Below are 21,039 nucleotides of genomic sequence, written 5' to 3'. Positions count from 1 at the left end.
TACTGAGTACTTACTTAGATATGTAGTACTGTAACAGAGAGTGACCACAAACGTCCGACCTCCTTCACAGATCTTCAGATACAAGGTCACAGTCTTCTGTTTATCACGTCAATAAACATCACGAATCTAAATCTCCACAATTCTACAAAATAAACACTCACAAATTAAAATCATGACTAAATGAACCTGTAATTAAGAATTAATTACTCTTTACAAAAGGCCAGACTTAGTCCGTTACAACAATTAATTAGGGCCCCTGTTATATAGACGGGAGCCCTATAGTGATCAGCCTGTGTGTCTGTACATTGACTGGGCTTAGTCCGTTACAACAATTAATTAGGGTCCCTGTTATATAGACGGGAGCCCTATAGTGATCAGCCTGTGTGTCTGTACATTGACAATTATCTTGATTTTTTGGCTATCCCTACAGCCACTGAATTAAAATTTATACGTGGACTTGGGCTCTCTTGACCTATTTTTCCTAGAGTTATGGACCTTGAACTTAGCAAATAATGCCACAAAGCGACACTTCCACTACGACGATATTTATTTTCATATTTTTGACTGATGAATAATCTGTTAGAATTAACGATTTTGTAAATAGGTTGACTATTAGTGTTTTGTGGTATTTTATTAAATGTAAGTAAAAAGGGGGTGGATCTGGGAATTTGACTTAAATCATAAAATGTGCATTTAATTCCATATGCACTATTCATGTTTATTAAAATATGGTATCATATAATATATACAAGTGCTACAGGTTGACTATTAGTGTTTAGTAATATTTTATTAAATAAGGGGGGGGGGGGTAAGTTTTGTCCTGAAAGTGTCTATTTGTCTGTTAAATCTTACACTTAACTCCTAACCTCTGCATGATGAGAGATAAAGCTTTCATATTTCATATATACAATCTTTATTTTGGTACAAAAGTTTGTGACCTTGACTTTTGGCATACTTTTAACAATATCTAATCTACCCAATATCCCCTGCACTATTTAAAGTGAATTCTTTTGACAAAATACTTTGATGCAATGATTTTTGCTGTCATGGCCTTGACCTTAGAATTTGACCTAATTAAGGCAATATCTCCTGACCTAATTAAGGAAGGGATTTCACATTCTATATGTAGATTTCTTATAAAAATTTTTTTTTTTTAAATTGATGCAATGATTTATATCATGGCCTTGACCTTGGAGTTCAACCTACTTTTAACAATACTGCACCTACCAATATTGCCTGAATTATATAAGATAGAGCATTCATATTTTGTGTATGAATTCCTAATGGCAATTCTTTTCAGTTGATTCCATGAGTATGTTTTACCTGTGACCTTGACATTGGAATTTGACCCACTTTTAACAACACCTAACCTAGGCAATATCTCCTGTACTAATTAAGGTTGAGTTTTCGTGTTTTGCATATACCGGTACATTCCTTATGACACAACTTTTGATTTGAAAGTATGATCTTTGACCTGGTGACCAAGAATGACTGAAATCTCTAAAACATTAACCTTGCTCAAAACTTATGACTGGTGAGTGATGGCTTTCATATATCACACCTGCAGTCCTTGTAACAAGACCTTTTTGTAACAAAGTTCGTGATCTTGTTTATTAGCTCACCTGAGCTGAAATCTCAAATGAGTTTTTGTGATCACCCATTGTCCGTCTGTCTGCAAACTTTTTCACATTTTCGAATTCTTCTCCAAAACCACTGCGTCAATTTCAACCAAACTTAGCAAAAAGCATCCTTAGCTGAAGGTAATTCAAGTTTGTTAAAATCATGGCCCCTGTAGGTAGGATGGGGCAACAATGGGGGATAAAGGTTTTACAAACAAGTTTACAGGGGGAATTGTTTTAAAAATCTTTAAAAAGAGCCACTGAGCCAGAAATGTTCAAATTTACATGAAATCTTCCTGACATAGAGTAGATTCAAGCCTCTGCAATTCAGGGTAGGTTAGGGCCAAAGTAGGGGATCAAAGTGTTATAAGCTGATATATATAGGACAAATGTTTGAAATATCTCTTGAACTATTGAAGCTAGGGATTTCATATTTTGTATATACATTCTTTATGGAAATATCTTTCATGTGTTCAACCGCCACGGTGGTCTAGAGGCAGAGCGTTCGCCCCTCATGTAGAAGGTCAGAGTTCGAATCCCGGCTGCGACAGACCAAAGTCATTAAAACAAGTAGTGACAGTTCCAACGCCAAACGCTCTGCATCAGGTGTCAATGTCACGGGTCCTCAGAGATGACCTTATATACAGATGTCCCGTGTCACAGTAGGTGTGGTACACTAAAGAACTCTCATTGCTCAAAAGCCATAAGAGCCAAACATAGGCTTACATTTAAAGTCCTTCAACAGTCTTGGTGACATTTCCATATGAGTGAAAAATGATCTCGAGGGACGTTAAACAAAATACAATCAATCATCCTTTCATGTTATGCAATGGGGTGTGATCTTCTGACCTTGAGCTGGAAGTTTGACCTACTTTTATCAAACACCTTACCTATACAATATGTTCAGAACTAATTAAGGCAGATTTCTCTTATCTTGCAGATATCTTTCTGATGGCAAGGTCTTTCACTTCATAACCTGATATTTAACTTTGTGACCTTGGAGCTGACCTTATTTCAAGAAAACATAACTTTAAATATATATATATATATATATGCGGAACTATTTTAGGTGGGGCTTTTGTATTATGTATATAGAATCTTTATGGCAAGGCCCTCTACACCATTGTGTTTTATCTTTTGACCTTGGAGTTTGGCAGGTTTTCAAAAATAGTCCCTGACCTATTCAATTTCTCCTGAACGATTAAACGTAGGGCTTTCATAGTTTGCGTATATGTTCTTTCTGACAAGACCTTATTATTTTGTGAGGTTTGACCTTGTGACATTGACATTAGAGCTGGACGTACTTTTTAAATACCTGACCTATTCAATATCTTCTGAACTATTGGAGGTAGAAGTGAATTCATTTTATTTATGTTTTGATCACTTTGGGCTACGCTGGGGTTATAATATGGGGTAAACATTTTTCATAGGAAAAAATGTTTATAAAAACTATTTTAAAATCCACAACAGCTTAGCAATAGTAGAGCGAAGGTGACTCTTGTTCTTCTTTGTTGCCATACTGTTTCACAAACACTTCTTGTTATTGGTGTAAAGTTCACAAGCTATTCTTGGCACCAAATTATCAAGTGAAGCATGCCATCTAACAGTCTTGACCTTTTAAACTTGAAAAAGAAATGTATTGGCATTCCTAGCCACAAGAGTTTTGTTTGTATCCTGCTACAACCACCTTGACCTTTGACCTTGAGAAACAATAGGCTTCCTCCACTTGTAATAAGGTATATGCGTATTAAATTTGACACTCCTAGTCCCAACGGTTCGGTCTGTATACCTACAAGGTTTTCCTACTAAGTAAACCTATGACCTTGACCTTTGACCTTGAAAAAAGTAGGCATCTTTCTCTCATGATGGTGATCAAATATACCAAGTTATAATATCCAGGAGCTCACGGTTCGGTTTGTATCTTGCCCACAAGGTTTTCCTAATAAGTGATTCTACGACCTTGACCTTTGACATTGAAAAACAATAGACCCTTCCTCTCATCATGATGATCAAATATACCAAGTTATAATATTCTGGAGCTTACGGTTAGGTTTGTATCCTGCCATCATGGTGATCAAAATATCCAGGAGCTTACGGTTCGGTTTGTATCCTGCCCATAAGGTTTTCCTAATAAGTGATACTACGACCTTGACCTTTGACCTTGAAAAACAATAGGCACTTTCTTTTCATCATGATGATCAAATATGCCAAGTTATAATATCCTGGAGCTTACGGTTTGGTTTGTATCCTGCCCACAAGGTTTTCCTAAAAAGTGATACTACGACCTTGACCTTTGACCTTGAAAAACAATAGGCATTTCCCTCTCATCATGATGATCAAATGTACCAAGTTGTAAAGTCCTAGGGCTTATGGTTCAGTCTGTATCCTGCCCACAAGGTCCTGACAGACAGACGGACGACGCCATACCATAATATGTGCCATCTTCGACGGTCGTATAAAAATAGGAAGAGTGTAGAATTAGTAATTAGCATTACCTATATATTTGCATGTAAAACTTTTATTTCCTATCGTGGCCCCATTCAACCTCCAGAGGACGTGATTTTAACAGACTTGAATCTGCATTATGTCAGGGAAAGTGATATAAATTTCAGCTCTTCTGGCCCAGTGGTTCTTGAGAAGGAGATTTTATGTGACCCCATTCTATTTTTATACTTTTTGTGATTTCTCCCCTTTGAAGGTGGTATGATCCTTCATTTTGACAAACTTTAAAGCCCTTTACCCGAGAATGCTTTTTGCCAAGTTTCGTTGAAATTGGCCGAGTGGTTCTGGAGAATATTTCGAAAATGTAAAGAGTTTACAGACGAACAGCTAGACAGACGACAGACAACAGGCAATCAGAAAAACTCACTTTAGCTTTCAGCTCAGTTGAGCTAACAAAGAGAAGACAATGCACGGTTTACACTCAAAACTAGAGCACCCCGCACCGCCCTTTTGAGACACAGAATTTGACTGACCAGTTAGATTAACAATTTGGCAGGCCGAGGCTACTCTCCGGTCTAGTTGAATGACCAAGGTGTTGATCAGAATCTGTTGAAGTCCAGCAGACTGACCTCAGTATGGTTCGTGGGATATGAGAAGAACTCCATTCATCCAATCACCTCCTTATACTGTACCGCTATTTCTTACACCAGTCCAGTTTGACCATCTATCAAAAGAAATTTCCAAATAAAGACAATGTAAAATGATAAGAATCCTGAAATAATTGCGTAATGTGCTTGCTTTCTATGTATTTAAACAAGATGTGTTTGTGAAACACAAATGCCCCCGATAATGGCCAATTCCAAAGATGGCCAAGGTCACAAGGGCAACTATCTTGGTACCAGTAGAAAGATCTGGTCAAAAGAAATGCTCTTGTATATTATGAAAGCTCTAATATTTACCATTTAGAAGTTATGAGCACTGTAAAAAAATAAATAAAGGTAAGTTAAATGTCAAGGTCAAAAGGTTTAATACCAACGGAAGGTCTTGTAACAAGGAATACTCATGTGAAATATCAAAGCTCTATCACTTACTGTTCAAAAGTTATTAGCAAGATAAAGTTTTCAAAAAGTAGGTCAAACTCCAAGGTAAAAGGTCTTGTCACAAGGAATACTTATTTTGAATATCAAAGCTCTATCTCTTACTGTTCAAAAGTTATAAGCAAGGTTAAAGTTTTCAAAAAGTAGGTCAAACTCCAAGGTCAAGGTCACAGGGTCAAAAATATTGGTACCCATGGAAAGGTCTTGTCACAAGGAATACTCATGTGAAATATCAAAGCTCTATCACTTAGTGTTCAAAAGTTATTAGCAAGGTTAAAGTTTCAGACAGAATGACAGACAGGACAAAAACAATATGCCCCCCCCCCCCCCCAATCTTCGATCCCGGGGGCATACAAAATGAATATTAATGGTGTAATGGATGTATCTGTCACACTCAGAAAACTAAGGTTTCAATCTATGCGATTAAAAGTGCCTGTTTGTTTTAGGTCCCTATGAGAATCATTCACTCATATTCAGGGCTCAAAATTAACATATGTCCGTCAGTCCGTGACTGATTAAAAGTCTGGCTGACTGACTGACATTTGTTTTAGTCAGTCCGATGAGACTGGCCAGTTAATTTTCTAAAGCATCATTTTGGAAAATATACTTATGAAATTTACACATTTGGCATGCTTCGATCTGTAGACCTATCAGACAAATCTGATTTGTAAACATAAATCCCACATTTAAGTGTTACAATATTGTTTAAGACATATTGAGCTAAATTTCATTTTAATAACATTAATGAAATGTGTTTAATTATTTCTGGAAAACTCTTTTGGACTAGTAAATTTTTCAGCGGACTGGTTGAAACAAGAGGTACTGTGAGCAATGCTCACTAAGAATACCCCCCGCTTACCCCAATCTCCCAAAGGGTGTTGGTAATAGGTATCAACTACCTCTTTTCCGAATGTATAAAACAAATGGCATGACAAACCGAACCATATTGCTAATTCGATGTCCAGTGCGCATGACCTTTGGACCCCAAAATCAATAGGGAACATCTTCATCCCATGGGTAGTCCATATGTATGATATGGTGACTGTAGGTGGAAAGGATAACGCTTTAGAGCCCGGAAACCATATTGCTACTTCGATGTCCAGTGCGCTTGACCTTTGGACCCCAAAATCGATAGGAAACATCTACATCCCATGGGTTGTCCATATGTATGATATGGTGACTGTAGGTGGAAAGAATAATGCTTTAGAGCCCGGAAACCATTGCGTCTACAGACGGAAGGACGGACAGACAGACAGACGGACAACCCGATTCCAGTATACCTCCCCCCCCCCCCCCCCCCCCCCACAACTTGTTGCGGGGGTATTATTATACCCCGTCAGTCCCGCTGAACCTGTGATATAAAAGTTAGCTTCAATCCCTGATATTGAGACGCCATGAGCTGTAGGTGAAATAAAACAAATGTATATCATTGTGTAGTGCTCAGGACTGTATCAGTGAGGAATCTTTAACGTCTTCATGCATGACACAACATGGGAGCTCCATTTTAAAGATTATATCAAGCTAACACTATGTTTGGCAAAGGAGCGATCAATGCCTGTATTTACGTCTTAGGTTTAATGCGACCGTGGCACAAGAGGAGTTTGAACACATGACATCACAGTTAAGAATTGAAGGTACTACTATTGAACTACTGCTACTGGTTGATTGAAAGCGACATTCGTGTACTTTAACGTTCATATTCCAAAAGTTAAGCCCATGACAAATATTTTAAACATGTATCAACAGTGACCTTGACCTTGGTTGAGCAATCAATGTTCAGTGTTACTGTCTGTCATTAGCTACCTTGGATCCATAAAAGAGCTTTAATAGGCTGCCTAGTATATAAATCATGTTATAAATCAGAACTACAAAGTACACAACAATTTGTCCAGGGACCGTGAATTTTACAAGTTAGTTAGAGAGTTATATCTTCATTATTATGTACACAATTTGGCTATGTGATGTCAAGAAGTCAAGTAAATGTGTGATCATGGTATAAAATGTAAAGCCGTTCCTGATCTCGCTAATGCTTTGTACTCAGTTTGGTAACTACTTGTCTAGGCATTATGAAGAAGATAACATAAGAGGTGAAGATAATGAACAGTAATGAATCTTATAACTCCTATCAGGAATACAAAATAAATCTTATAACTCCTATCAGGAATACAAATTAAAGAGTTGCGCAAACACGGACCCATGGACACACCTCGGAGGAGTAAGCATCCCGTCATCTGGTCACACCCGTCATGAGCTCCATGTCTTAATCAGGTAAATGGAGTAGTCCGTAGTCAAAATCAGTGTGACAAGAGCAGCCTAACTATCGGTATGAAACACGTCAGACAACATTTGACCCAATGATAGGTTGTAATAGTAAACTAGGCTCATAGGCCACATCGGTCACATCAGTCACTTTGACCCTGTTGTGATTTTTCAAATATTTTTATTTCTCAATCTTTATTTCCATGACAAGTTAAGACATCATATTATATCCCCAACCTAGCCCCAAAGCGTCTTGTCATATCTGTGACATAAGGTAACAGAGTCATCGATAAATTGTATGCAATACAAGATCTGCCTTAACGAAGCTACACTGTACATTTATACAAACAAGAAATGTTTGTAAAACATAAATGTCCCCATGGTGCAAAATTAAAAAGGGTTATACACATGCATCATTTAATTGATAGTAGTGCCACAACAATTCAAGATATTGAGCGGACAATACCTTCCCATGTCCAGAGTTGACCGACCTTTAGTCTTTGACCATGTGACCTAAAACTCAATATGAGTCACCTATTTCTTAGGATGTATCAGTGTACCAAGTTTGGTGTCAATCAAGCAAATGATTCTTAAAATATAGCAGACAATATATTACTATGTCCAGTTTAACCCTTGACTTTGACCATGTTAACCCAAAATTAATTCAAGGTCATCTACTCCTCATGTAAGGGTTCTCAAGACATTGATAATACAATATCTTCCTATGTCTAGAGTGCACTGATCCTTGACCTTTGAAAATGTGACCTCAAACTCATTAGGCGTCATCCAATCCTTACAATGTACCAGTGTGCCAAGCTTGATTTCTGTCAAGCAAAGGGTTCTCAACATATTGAGCGCACAGTATATTCCTATTTCCAGAGTGGATTGACCCTTGACCTTTTGACCTGAATAACCAACCCACATTTGAAACATCTTGATCTAGTGAATGGTTGTCAAAATATAGAGCAGACAACATGTGGTTTACCGACCGACCGACCGACAGACAGGTGCAAAGCAATAATATGCCCTTTTCTTTGAAGGGGGCATAAAACATGAAAGCCCCACCTTCGACGAGCTTGAATCTGCACTCCATAGGGATTCTTGAATATCATTGACTGATCATGGCTTTTTTTGTTGCTGAGAAAATATGTTTAAAGACTAAGCAATATTGAATGTGCTTAACATGAGGATGCTGGTTTGAACAATCATGGCACAGCTGTTACAAGTATTTGATCCCCTATCTAGCCCTGACTTACCTCCCTTTCTGAGGTTGTGAATTAAACAAACTTGTATCTATGCTAACTGGGGATGCTTGCATAGTTACAGGATTGACAAGATGTGTTTGTGAAACACTGATGTTAATGTATGACAGACAAGTAACACTGATGTTAATGTATGAAAAACAAGTAAAATCTGACAAGATGTGTTTGTAAAATCTGACAACACTAACTGTTAACAACTTATTGCCAAGGTAGTAAATCTTCGGAAGTTGACTAAATTGCAAACAAGGTCATGAGGTCAACGTTTTGTACAAGAGAAAAGGTCTTGTCACAAGGAATACACATGTGAATGAAAGAAAGCAGAGGTGAGCAAGCTCGCATACCCCACGCTCCAACATTGCTTGATAATTATAACCTCACATAATTGAATGGTAATGCTATACATCAATACAAGAACAAGACAGACAGACTCAAAATTCTAAGTTCAAAAGGGGCATAACTCCCAGAAAAATTATTGAATAAGCACAATATACACATCTACACAGTGTGTCCTTATTAACTACAAAGCTTCTCAAAATTCTTTACAGCAGTCTCAGAGATTTGCGCTGACAAGAACAGGACAAATGGGCTCGAAATTCTAATTTAAAAAGGGGCATAACTCCCACAAAAATGATTGAATCAGAATTTCTAGGGAATATGCACATTTACACAATGTGTCCTTATTAACTACATAGATGCAGGAAATTCTGTTGAGCGGCAAGAACAGGGCAAATGGGCTTGAAATTCTAAATTCAAAAGAGGTATAATATAACTCATAGAAAAATCATTGAATAAGAATTTCCGGGGAATATGCACATCTACACAGTGTTTCCTTATCATCTACAAAGTTTCATGAAATCATGCTAAGCGATCTCCAAGAGTTGCAATGACAAGAACAGGACACACAGACTCAAAATTCTAAGTTCAAAAGGGACATAACTCCCACAAAAATCATTGAATCAGAATTTCCTGTGGATATGCACATCTACAAAGTATGCCCTTTATTAACTACAAAGTTTTACGAAATTCTGTTGAGTGATCTCAAGAGATTTGTGCTGACACGAAAGGAACTGACAGACGGACGGATCCCAAAGTCATTACGTCATCTGAGTGACTCAGGTGACCTAAGAACAAATGTCTCCCCAGCTTCCCAAATTGAAATTGCTCCAAATTACACACCCCCTTTAATGCACTGCATGGTATGGAGAAAGCATGAGCAGGAACATCAACATTATGAACCGCACTTTGTGTATTGAGGACAAAGATAGTGAACAGATTCTATCTCGATGTGACTGATGCCATTAATTGTAATGATACAAAACTAATGACTATTACGCTGAAGTACCAGTAGAAAGTCAATATACCTTGGTACAACAACAAGAGACCCAAGGGCCACATCGCTCACCTGAGTCACCTTGGCTCATATTTAAAGATTTGTCCTATATATTCGCATGGAAAACTTTGATCCCTATTGTGATCCCAACCTACTCCCGGGGGCCATGATTTTTTTCAAAATTGAATCTGGACTAGGTCAGGAAGCTTTCATGTGAATGTAGACTTTTCTGGCCTAGTGATTTTTCATAAGATTTGTAACGATTTTCCCTACATATTTGTATGCATAAATTGATCCCCTATTGTCGACCCATCCAACCCCCCGGGGCCATGATTTTAAAACTTGAATCTGCACTATGTCAGGAAGATTTCATTGTAAATTTCCACTTCCTTGACCCAGTAATTTTTGAGAAGATTTTTAAAGATTTCCCCTATAGATATATTTGTATATAAACTTTGATCCCCTATTGTGTTCCCATAATACCCCCCGGGGCTATGATTTTGACAAACATAACTCTACCCTATGTCAGGAAGCTTTATGCAAATCTCAGCTTTTCTGGCCCAGTGGTTCTTGAGAAGATTTTTAAATGACCCCACTCTATTTTTGCATTTTTGGAATTATCTCCCCTTTGAAAGAGACATGGCCCTTCATTTGAATAATTTAAAAGCCCTTCACCCAAGGATGCTTTTGGCCAAGTTTGGTTGAAATTGGCACATTGGTTCTGGAGAAGAAGTCAAAAATGTAAGAAGTTTACAGACAGACGGACAACAGGCGATCAGAAATGCTCACTTGATCTTTCAGCTCAGGTGAGCTAAAAACTTATAAAACAGTTCTCTTTGATCAACTCTAAATTGTGGGATATTACTTTATCCCAGGATTAGAACAGTGAGAACATCATTTAATGATAATGAAGTATTGCATACAATTTAGAGTCTATCTGATAAGCCATATGGGAGTAAGTGTTCACAAGCTATGTTACACTTTCCATCCCTCTTAGATCCACTATAACTTTCAGGAAAGTTATTGGATCATCACGTCCTGATAATATGCATATGTACAAAGGACATTGAAGCATTATACAAAGTTTCAAGTTTATCCAGTAAGCCATAAAGGAAGAGAAATGTTGATAAGATTTCGTGACAGACAGATGGGACGGACTTACAGACAGATGAACACAGTACAACAATGGTCCCCATGGGCCAAATCGCTCACCTGAGTCAAAATGACCCAGATGTGAAGACTTTCCATATATATTTGCATGTAAAACCTTAGTCCATATTGTGGCCCAATCTACGAGGCCATGATTTTTATAAACTTGAATCTACATTATGTCAGAAAGCTTTCATGTAAATGTCAACTTCTTTGGTCAAATGGTTCTTGAGAAGATTTTAAAATATTTTCTCTATATATTTCTATGTACAATTTTGATCCCTTATTGTAGCCCCAACCTACCCCAGGGGGGGGGGGGGGGGGGGGGGGGGGGCATGATTTGAACAAACTTTAATATACACTATGTCAGGAACCTTTCATGTGAATGTCAGCTTTTCTGGCTCAGTGGTTCTTGAGAAGATTTTTAAAGATCCCCCCCCCCCCCAATATATTCCTATGTAAAATTTTGATCCCATATTGTGGTCCCAAACCTACACCCCTGGGCTATGATTTGAACAAACTTGAATCTGCACTATGTCAGGAAGCTTTCATGTAAATGCCAGCTCTTCTGGCTCAGTGGTTCGTGAGAAGATTTTTAAAGATTTCCCCTATATATTTCTATGTAAAATTTTAATTCCCTATTGTGGCCCCAACCTACCCCCGGGGCCATGATTTAAACAAACTTGAATCTGCACTATGTCAGGAAGCTTTCATGTAAATGTCAGCTCCTCTGGCCCAGTTGTTCTTAGGAATATTTTTAAATGACCCACCCTAATTTTGCATTTTTGTGATTATCTCCCCTTTGAAAGAGACATAGCCCTTTATTTGAACAATCTTGGAAGCCTTTCACTGAAGGCTGTTTTGTGCCAAGTTTGGATGAAACTGACCCAGTGGTTCTGGAGAAGATGAAAATGTGAATAATTTACAACGACAACGGACAAATTTTGATCAGAAAAAAAACAATGTCCCTGACAGAGGGGAGACTTGATTACCGACTGCATACGAAAGGTGGTCGCCAGAGATAGATCAGATGGTAAGATACCTTCCCTCAATTCTAAAGGACAGGAACTGCTTCTGTGGTTAGGATGCCAACATCTCTTGAGGCCAAGAAAGCTGAAAAATGATTGTAGCAATGAGTGCTGGAACGACCAGAATTCAGACATGGAAGTAAGATTGAGTGTAATTCAATGACAATCAATCAATTGCATCACTAGTTTTCATGTAATCTGCTGCTAAATGTAGAATGATCAATTGATTTTTCCCCCTGTCACATTGAACAATTTTTTTCAGTTAAATGGTGATGCCAGTTTTTATTGGTGGAAAAGAGAACCCAGATACCTGTACAATGTACCTGGGAAGAGACCACCGACCTTCCGAAAGTAAACTGGGAAACTTTTTCACTTACTGGCGCGAGCGGGATTCGAACCCACGCAGACAACATGTAGAATGTATATAAAGTGAGGGGTGGAGTTACAAGTCACGCTTTTGACAAATGACCAGATTTGAAGCATTTCAAAAGCAATATCTAAAATTACATGATTGTTTTAAGGTCATTCATCTAGTCTAAGGGAGATAACTGTAATATCTACCATTCTCTTTACACTTTTGCAAGAAAACTGAATACTTCTCCAACTCTTCTTAGAGTACACGAGGACTCCCACACGTATCTACACTCAGGTAAGACTGCAGGTTAATGAGATGTTCAGCCTCCACTAGCAGGGTAGGTCAAGCTGTACTGGAATCTGGCTATGGAGAGGCGTGGTCTTGTTTTGTCCTTGAACCCTGATCTGGGACCAACTCGGATGAGATTATATTGACCAGAGTGGCAACATGTGTGAGATTTAGACCAATTTCCAAGTAGACAAGCTGTCATAGTTCACAGGTTGGCCTGAGTCGAGCTACTGTAGGTGACAATGGGCCTAGGAATGTTTTTCACTGTTTCTTCAAGACAAGCCCCTACAAGAATCCAGAAATAAGTCATGACAAAATTGATAATATACATCATGAGGTGTTATTAGCTTTGAACAATATTCCCAGGGAAACAAGTCCCTGTGTGTCATCACTGTTTCAAGCCATGACAGGTACATTAACTCTCTGTACTCGGAGGGTAGGGGTGAGATTGTCACACAACAAGAGGCTCATGGGCCACATCGCTCACCTGAGTCTTGGCAAATATGAAAGGTGAAGATAATGAACAGTGATCAATCTCATAACTCCTATAAGCAATACAAAATATATAATTGGGTAAACATGGGCCCCTGGACACACCAGAGGTGGGATCAGGTGCCTAGGAGGAGTAAGCATCTAAATATTCTCCATATATATTTGCATGTAAAACTGGTCCCTATTGTGGCTCCAACCTACCCCCATGGACCATGAATTTTACAAACTTGAATCTACATTAAGTCAGGAAGCTTTCATGTAAATGCAAACTTCTTTGACCCAATGGTTTTTGAGAAAAGGGTTTCAAAGATGTTCTCTATATATTAGTATGTAAAATTTTGATCCCCTCTTGTAGCCCCACCCTACCCCAAAGGCCACTGATAAAATGTGTTGTGTTTCCGCTAACCCGACCGACCCTAAATTATAGCCCCGACCCAAGAAATTTTTTCCGCTAATTTGAAAAAAAAAAAACATGTCATTTTTCCGGAAAAAATATATTCTCTGTTCTTGGTTTTCTTTTTAGTTAGACATTGAGATGAAGTCATTCAAACGCTTTAACGATGTACAAAATTGCATGGTATTGTGTCAAGCGTTTAACAACATTGATAATGTTTGTAACTAACAGCATGGCATGATGGTTGACCTAGTACTGTACCTCCATGCTTGCCTCACGCAACAGTGCTTTGACAATTGAAGTTAACAGACGGTCGAGAGACTTTGCCAAGTGTCATGTTTCCATAGAAGACTTTCTTTTGTTAAAATTGCCAAGTCCTATGGTGTTTTTAGACGGTGGCTATTTATAGCCATGCACTGTCTTATGCTATCGTTTCAGCGGGCATTACTGTATATATACAGGGACCCTAGTTTTATATGGAGGTCATGATGCAGAGTGACAGACATGAATGTCCAGTCTGTCAAATTTGTATGCACATCCTTGGTTTCTGCTGCAGTTCTAACTGAAATCACTATGAAAAAGGTCGCAAATAAAGCAGTGAACGCATCAGAGTTGTTGATGGCTGGTGAGAACCGAGAGGAAAAAAAGATGTGCAGACTGTTTTTAAAATAAAAATTTATGTCTGGTAAAAAGTTTTTGCTGGAAGAGAGTTGGATCCCATTAGGATAAGTGGGATCTGCCCAGACTGTCTTCCTACTCTTGTTCCATTTAGATTGTGAAAGTACATTCAGAAATGTATTAATAAACTTAAAGTATGTTAATGATGTTGATATTTTGGTGCTGATTTAATATTTTTTTTCATAACCATCACATTATTTTCCTGTCAAACATATCCAATAGTAGTATTCCCATGACAACCAATCTACATGTAGAAACAATATATCTGGTACTTGTAGAGCATAGTGGCATAGATGAGTTAACTTTTGTGTTTTATGCTAAATAGGTTTCATTGAAAAATGTAGTTTCTTATAAAACATCTGGAAATAATCCTCAGCCAATAACGGGTGAAATGTTATGATTGAAAGTTTACTTGCAATGCAATTTAAGCAAAATTTTATTTTGAAAGTATAAAATTCAATAGAACATTTAACTTGTGTAGTAATTAGGGCTATATCGGCCTGGATAGCTCAGTGGTTAGAGCACCTGCCTAGTAATAAAGGGGTCCCGGTTTCGATTCTGGTCAAGCCAAAGATTTTCTCCTCCTTCCCATACTACATTTGGTGCCTTTGTCCACCCCTGGTGGTGCAGGTTGGCCTGCCAGGGGCGACAAGAACCTGGGTTGATATTGAAAGACAATTATAAAATTATAATTGATCTTAAGGAGGGAGGAATGTAGTAATAAGGGCTATATGGACTGGATATCGGCCTGGATAGCTCAGTGGTTAGAGCACCTGCCTAGTAATGCAGGGGTCCGGGTTTAATTTCCGGTCCAGCCAAATATTTTCTCCTCCTTCCTATACTACACTTGTTAGAGTTTACAATGTTTTTGCATACTTTGAAAAAATAAAATTAAAAAAAAATAAAATTTATTTCCTACCTACCTACCCTATTTTTTTCTGGAACGTTAGCGGAAACTCAACAAGTTTTGTCGTTGACCTAAATGCCGAACGTTTGGCGAGCATATATTTACATCTTAGATCTGACATGGCCATGACACGAGCAGAACGAGAACTCGCAACCTTCCAGTTATGAAGCGAGCACTCTACCACTGAGCTTTTTCTTCCTGGGTAGAGAACCTTTCACAAATTTGATCAGCCGTGCGGCCATGTTGTTGAGTGATTTTCAGTTGTGCATCCCGAACCCGAGCTCTAAAATAATTGGACCACAGCCGATATTTTCAAACAGTCATTTGGACCGACATTTTCTAGCAAGTTATCGGTCCAGGGAATTTTATACCGGCCTTGTCGACAGGACCGACAGTTTTCGACAACTCTGGATCTACTATAACTTTTAGGAAAACAATTTAACTCTCATGTCCTGACAATATATGCATGTCTACAAATGGCTTCTGTGACAGACAGACGGACAGACTGACAATAAACTTCAGTACAAGTTTCAATTAGAAAAGCTCAGCTAAGCTAAAAATAAATTATAATTTACAATTTGTTGGTGGTCATTTCAATTAAGTTGAAAAAATATGAAAATGATAAAAAATTCTATTAAGATATGCAAATTAGTTTTTGGGTTGAATGCTACACAAATTCATATGTATCTATAGTTTACAAATCATTACATTTTACTATTAAATGATATATTATTCTACATACACAGGGATAGACATTGACTTTTCATCTCAAAGGTTTACTTGTCCGAATGAAAAACTTAGTTGTCCGAAATATTTTAGACTCTAATAAGCCTGTCAACCAGTAAATCTAATTATCTTATTTATCTCTCTCTCTGAAAATTGGTGATACAGTACGATCTACAAGAATGGGCCTTCGCTATAATCTGAAGGTTCGTTCGAGAAAACAACTCTATATGAAGTTGAGTTTTACTTTCTAATATTTAATACTCATCATCAAGCTTAACACAATTATTATAATAATCACATTTTCTACCAAAATTATCACTTGCCCCATCGGGCAAGTGTGTACATGTATTGAGTTTCACTTGTCCGAACTGGGTTTTCACTTGCCTCGGGCAATCGGATAACTGTTAATGTCGATCCCTGTTATATCATCCAAGATTTTAATCTAAATACAAAATAAGGCCAAAAAAATAATGTTTGTTTCAGGTTGCCTCTGATTTTGAAAAAGGGTCGGTAGGTAGGTTTTTATTTTATTTTTTTAAATATTAATATGTGTCTTCGAATCAATGACAATTTGATAGTTAAAGTTGTTATACAATGTGCTTAATACAGTGTAGATAAAAAATGGGTTCAGAGCACAATGTTTAATTGACACAATACACAGTATGTGATTGAGTTTTGATATATATCAGAGTTTGACACTAAGGCACGTCCGAGCGACCGAGACTACTAAATGATAGGCTCGGTCGGGTAAAATGTTTATTTACTAGTCCGACTGGTCGTGTTAAAAATATAAACAAATTTAAGAAACTTTACTTTAAATCATAAGATATTTTATTCATAAAAAAAATAACTGTAAAGAGTTTGCGAGCAGTTTTGAAGCGCATGATTACATAATCTCTATCTTTAGTTCTAATAAGTCGCAGTCGTAAGTGATGTTCTACGACATCTACACATTGTTAATGTGTGTAAAGTTATGTTTTGGTTAAATAGAATTATTGAATTCATTTTCACTAAAAAAAAAACCCACCAAAACAGTTCATTTGAATTGAATATAAGAAAGTGTTTATTAAACATATGTGTGGGAATGTCTATGTAATCAAATATGAAATCTCGTCCTCGATGAAAGCAAAAGATGTCTCAAGAAAGAAAAAAAAAAGGAAAACGTTGGGACGAAACAAAGCAGGGCTTATGAAATAGAAATTTAAAAAAAAAATATTGAGGTCAATTTATTCTAAATGGATTAAAGAATTTCCGTGCCGTTAAAAATTTAAAGAAACTGAAAATAGGATTGAAAGTAAAAGAATCAAATTTAATGACGAGATTAAAGATTTTTTTTTGAGAGAGAGAATTAAACGCATTTTAGTTCAAACTTAACGTTTTTCATTTAAATTAAGTATATGTATTTAGATATGGAGAATCTTATGAGATTTTTTTCTGGAACGTTGGTCAGGGCTAGTGGATGTAAGGTCAGGTCTAGCAAAAATCATTTTAAGTAGCCCGATTGGTCTAGTGCCCAAAAAAGTTAATGTCAAACCCTGATTATATACATTTACAATAAATGTCTTAGCATTTCGGGTAATAGTTCGTACATCGATAAACTGAAAATTGGAAAAATAAAAAAAATTAATAGGGTCGGTAGATATATTTAGGGTCGGTCAAGCGACCTGAAACAAACACAATTTTTATTTTGGCCTAATATCATATAAAATTTGTAAATAATTTATAGATTAAAAAAATTGCTAAATACCAAGATCTTCCTTCATATCTACTGTACTTCAGGCTACATAAAATTGGTATTTAAATTATTATCCACGCCACCCTTCTCAAAATGACCCACCCCATTGTTTTTCATTTTACTTTTTTCTTTTAAAAAGTTGAGAAAAAATATATCAAACATTTAGAGCATTCCAATGGCTGACCCTAACATTTTGGCATGTTGTGGTATTTGACATTTTGGCATGTTGTGGTATTTGACATGTTTTTAAGGGTACTCAAAAGATGTGGTAGCTGTGAAGTACTCTTGCAGTGTGATATGGTCAATTGAATGCACATGTAGGCCTAGTTAAAATTGATAAAACAGAGATGCTATCAAATGTGAAAGTATGCGATACCATGCCATTTCCCAATCCTGTGTTTGGAACTTTATTAAATTCCCCTCAAATATAAAATGGGTAGTAACATAAAACACTGTGGTTTATCAATAAGGTCACCGAAACTGGTCAGTCGAGGATACATGTGTAAAAGTGTACATGTGTAAAGTTCTGTGTACATGTGTAACAGTGTGTGTATATAACTGTGTGTACATGTGTAACTGTGTGTGTACATGTGTAACAGTGTGTGTAGTGTGTACATGCTTAACAGTGTGTGTACATTTGTAACTGTGTGTGTACATGTGTAACAGTGTGTGTACATGTGTAACAGTGTGTGTACATGTGTAACAGTGTGTGTACATGTGTAACAGTGTGTGTACATATGTAAATGTGGTTGTACATACTGCGCTCGACCGCCAACTTCGCATTTCACAGCAGTGAGTGGTACGGAATGTACATTTTTTTTCTTTCGTTACAGTTTAACAATATGTCGGTACATTAATTATCTACATTGAATTATAGAAAGTACCTGAGTGGCGGTCACTTTTGCCAACTTCGCTTCCAGCGTCCATTTTTGTGCTGCTCGTGCATGTGTCGTCTGATTCGTCAAGAAAGATAACTCTATAACTATGAAACCGCTCATCTTGTTCCCGAGGCTTTCCGATCCGATGTGCAAGGCAGTCTGGTCCCCGCCCCAAAACAAGTGATCAAGGAGTGACGGGGGCGGAAACCAGACTATGTGCAAGGCTCAATCGTAACTACTCGGCTATTTCCGTAACCGCAAATGAACCCGTTACGGAAAAGGACGAGCGCATGATCCTATATGCTTCCGATTGCTTCCACATCGGAAGGCATCGGGAACCAGGCTATGAAAGTACAGGAGCTCCAAAAAAAAAAAAAAAAAAAAAAAAAAAAAGGGAGGGTTACAACACAACCTATCAAAAACAAATTTCTATGAATTGAAAGGCAAAACACTCAGATATGATATAGTGAAAGAATGGATTACTACCACTGGATAGGTTGGGTCGCTTCCGGGATACGTTCCCCACTCCCAGATCTACTGTATTTTCAAAAAGTCATTGACTGTAAAAGAGCTAATTTGGAATGTCATTAATGGGTGTTGCTAAAACGCGGAACAGAAAACTGAACGGAATGGAATACGGAAAATATTTTAAGCAATGTTATGAGGAGGTCAGCATTTAATAACATCAAAAACAAGGGAAGCAGAAATTATACAGAGAGAACAGGAAGTCATCCTCAGAATCCACCATTTCATATTAATATCTCATACTAATACATTATGTATTTTCAAACGGTGGATTTTGTGAATGAATGTATTAACGTACAGGTGCTTGCTTAATATTTGGCATAGTAAGTTTTAGTAAAAATATTAAGCAAGTGCCTGTTGGTACCATCCCTTTTCCCGGATTTGTCACCCCCCCCCCCCTCCATCTCCGATTGTGACAGTGTGTTGTTTCACAAATGAAGAAAAAAACATAAATTAATATACTGAAAAAGACTTGAATTATAATTGAACCCCTTTCAAATTGTATTACTTTATTATGGCTGATACCCTAAGAAAAGATTTTATGAGCCTACTCAATAAATAAAGCCACCCCCACCCCGAAAACATAATTGTAAAAGATAAAATTATGTTTTGAGCAATGTCCCCAAACATAGCCTTTTTAAATCGAACGTGCTTTCAATCGAACTAGATATGTTTAGATTTAAAAAAAAACAACTGAATTTGAATTTAGTTCTACACCTGGTACAATATACATTAATTCTATGTATCACATCAAATTTCAAAGCGAACGAGTCCAGTGTGCAGAAAAGGTTGCTTGTTGGCGTGAGAGCGCGAAGGCGCGTTGCTTGTTGGCGTGACGGCGTGTTGTAACTAACGCACAGTCACGCTTTTGCAAATGGCCCTATCCGGACACCATATCCGTTTCATATACATTGTATATGTTATATATATAGTATGCACCACAGTAATTTTGATAGTATAGCCAATAAGTCACCAAAGTCGCTCCTACATGTACATGCAATTTGCATCTAGGCATTTACAAAAAGAAAGTTAATCGTGCGTAAACAATGACTTGGTGCAAGTGTAAGATGATGATCGTTTGTTGATATTTACTATAGCAGTGTGAAATATTAACGTCCATGCTAGGAATGTTTAATTTTTCTAAGCATTTTCATGTAGATCTAAGTACGCTTTATCTCTCAAAACTATTTTATATTCCAAATTATTTTTACTAACTTTACGAAACACTGCTGCGGAAATGGTAGTAACTAATGTAAAAAAAAATATGAAACACTTCGGAATGTATGCGAGAAGCAGACGTATGAAAAAGAAAAAAGGTGCAAAGTCACAACGTGTGCGACACATAAATTTCTTGAAAAATAGAATGGAGACGATCGAGGCAAGCAACACTAGCTACTCTGGCCGCGGAAGTACTGTTGATCTTGTAAACGAAGTAGTAGCTTATATTGACGTTAACTAGATCTAACCCCGTGGTTTGAAGGAAGACGACTTGTAGAGCTAGACGTTTTGTCCGAAGCCATGTATAATATATACATGTATATTTAAAAAATTAAAATTTAATTTGTTTTCATTAACTCAATTTGTTACATAATCATGAAAATTCTAAATATTTTAAAAGGTTCAAAACGAATATAGTTTCTAACAATTAATGTATTCCAAAACAGGCACGCAGAATTGGGCTGCCCCCCCCCCCCCCCCTTCCCCCCGATCATTGACAATGAGGTTTTTTTTTATTTTGTAGTGCAAATAAATTGAGACTGTCCCCACCCCCATTACTTTTAACAGTAGTTGTAGATGAAAAGAATATAAGCTTGAAAGTTATTGATAAAACAATCTAATTAAAATCAGATCCTAGAATACGCTCACAATCGCTAC

At 37.2% G+C, this 21,039-nt stretch overlaps 1 long non-coding RNA gene across 2 annotated transcripts; it reads right to left on the bottom strand.

Moving 5' to 3' along the window:
* Nucleotides 1-8: 8 nt before the first annotated feature.
* On the bottom strand, nucleotides 9-20,805 carry LOC130049820 (uncharacterized). 2 transcript variants are annotated; one of them, XR_008798162.1, is made up of 5 exons: nucleotides 18,646-20,783; nucleotides 12,783-13,114; nucleotides 12,151-12,271; nucleotides 4,595-4,785; nucleotides 9-142 (listed from the first exon to the last, which is right to left on the bottom strand). It is a non-coding gene; the product is annotated as an uncharacterized LOC130049820 (long non-coding RNA). The 2 variants fall into 2 exon arrangements; XR_008798161.1 differs by having other exon boundaries at nucleotides 12,151-13,114; nucleotides 18,646-20,805.
* Between the last annotated feature and the right edge of the window lie 234 nt (nucleotides 20,806-21,039).

Source organism: Ostrea edulis, chromosome 8, assembly GCF_947568905.1.
Source record: "Ostrea edulis chromosome 8, xbOstEdul1.1, whole genome shotgun sequence".
In the NCBI taxonomy this organism is placed as follows: domain Eukaryota; kingdom Metazoa; phylum Mollusca; class Bivalvia; order Ostreida; family Ostreidae; genus Ostrea; species Ostrea edulis.
The sequence above is the reverse complement of the archived record's forward strand: the minus strand, read 5'-3'. Positions and strand labels throughout refer to the sequence as shown.